Source organism: Condylostylus longicornis, unplaced genomic scaffold, assembly GCF_029603195.1.
Source record: "Condylostylus longicornis isolate FDR11 unplaced genomic scaffold, ASM2960319v2 ptg000058l, whole genome shotgun sequence".
In the NCBI taxonomy this organism is placed as follows: Eukaryota; Metazoa; Arthropoda; class Insecta; order Diptera; family Dolichopodidae; genus Condylostylus; species Condylostylus longicornis.
In genome coordinates, this window is record NW_026578027.1 from 15,001 (window position 1) to 17,500 (window position 2,500).

Here is a 2,500-nt window from a genome sequence, read left to right on the forward strand (position 1 = left end):
TGTATTGATATATTTATTATAATAAGCATTACTTAAATCATAATTTGTTTACCAATTTAGGTTACTTTTCATTCATGAAAAGTAATTATTGCCTGTCGAGCATAACATATGTCCCGATCAGGCTTACTTTGCCTTTGATAAATATCAAACCAGGCTGAAAAAAATTTTTTCATCGGGTGGGCATAACATGCTTACCAACCCAGGTTACTTTTCATTCATGAAAAGTAATTATTGCCTGTCGAGCATAACATATGTCCCGATCAGGCTTATTTTGCCTTTGATAAATATCAAACCAGGCTGAAAAAAATTTTTTCATCGGGTGGGCATAACATGCTTACCAACCCAGGTTACTTTTCATTCATGAAAAGTAATTATTGCCTGTCGAGCATAACATATGTCCCGATCAGGCTTATTTTGCCTTTGATAAATATCAAACCAGGCTGAAAAAATTTTTTTCATCGGGTGGGCATAACATGTTTACCAACCCAGGTTACTTTTCATTCATGAAAAGTAATTATTGCCTGTCGAGCATAACATATGTCCCGATCAGGCTTATTTTGCCTTTGATAAATATCAAACCAGGCTGAAAAAATTTTTTTCATCGGGTGGGCATAACATGTTTACCAACCCAGGTTACTTTTCATTCATGAAAAGTAATTATTGCCTGTCGAGCATAACATATGTCCCGATCAGGCTTATATTGCCATTGGTAAATATCAAACCAGGCTGAAAAAAATTTTTTCATCGGGTGGGCATAACATGTTTACCAACCCAGGTTACTTTTCATTCATGAAAAGTAATTATTGCCTGTCGAGCATAACATATGTCCCGATAAGGCTTATATTGCCATTGGTAAATATCAAACCAGGCTGAAAAAAATTCTTTCATCGGGTGGGCATAACATGTTTACCAACCCAGGTTACTTTTCATTCATGAAAAGTAATTATTGCCTGTCGAGCATAACATATGTCCCGATCAGGCTTATTTTGCCTTTGATAAATATCAAACCAGGCTGAAAAAATTTTTTCATCGGGTGGGCATAACATGCTTACCAACCCAGGTTACTTTTCATTCATGAAAAGTAATTATTGCCTGTCGAGCATAACATATGTCCCGATAAGGCTTATATTGCCATTGGTAAATATCAAACCAGGCTGAAAAAAATTTTTTCATCGGGTGGGCATAACATGTTTACCAACCCAGGTTACTTTTCATTCATGAAAAATAATTATTGCCTGTCGAGCATAACATATGTCCCGATCAGGCTTATTTTGCCTTTGATAAATATCAAACCAGGCTGAAAAAAATTTTTTCATCGGGTGGGCATAACATGCTTACCAACCCAGGTTACTTTTCATTCATGAAAAGTAATTATTGCCTGTCGAGCATAACATATGTCCCGATCAGGCTTATTTTGCCTTTGATAAATATCAAACCAGGCTGAAAAAATTTTTTTCATCGGGTGGGCATAACATGTTTACCAACTCAGGTTACTTTTCATTCATGAAAAGTAATTATTGCCTGTCGAGCATAACATATGTCCCGATCAGGCTTATATTGCCATTGGTAAATATCAAACCAGGCTGAAAAAAATTTTTTCATCGGGTGGGCATAACATGTTTACCAACCCAGGTTACTTTTCATTCATGAAAAGTAATTATTGCCTGTCGAGCATAACATATGTCCCGATCAGGCTTATTTTGCCTTTGATAAATATCAAACCAGGCTGAAAAAAATTTTTTCATCGGGTGGGCATAACATGTTTACCAACCCAGGTTACTTTTCATTCATGAAAAGTAATTATTGCCTGTCGAGCATAACATATGTCCCGATCAGGCTTATTTTGCCTTTGATAAATATCAAACCAGGCTGAAAAAAATTTTTTCATCGGGTGGGCATAACATGTTTACCAACCCAGGTTACTTTTCATTCATGAAAAATAATTATTGCCTGTCGAGCATAACATATGTCCCGATCAGGCTTATTTTGCCTTTGATAAATATCAAACCAGGCTGAAAAAAATTTTTTCATCGGGTGGGCATAACATGCTTACCAACCCAGGTTACTTTTCATTCATGAAAAGTAATTATTGCCTGTCGAGCATAACATATGTCCCGATCAGGCTTATTTTGCCTTTGATAAATATCAAACCAGGCTGAAAAAATTTTTTTCATCGGGTGGGCATAACATGTTTACCAACTCAGGTTACTTTTCATTCATGAAAAGTAATTATTGCCTGTCGAGCATAACATATGTCCCGATCAGGCTTATATTGCCATTGGTAAATATCAAACCAGGCTGAAAAAAATTTTTTCATCGGGTGGGCATAACATGCTTACCAACCCAGGTTACTTTTCACTTATGAAAAGTAATTATTGCCTGTCGAGCATAACATATGTCTCGTTCAGGTCTATGTTATTCCCATATCCAATACCTGCCACTGTATTGATATATAATAATAAGTATTACTTAAATCATTATTCATGCAGTAATACATTAA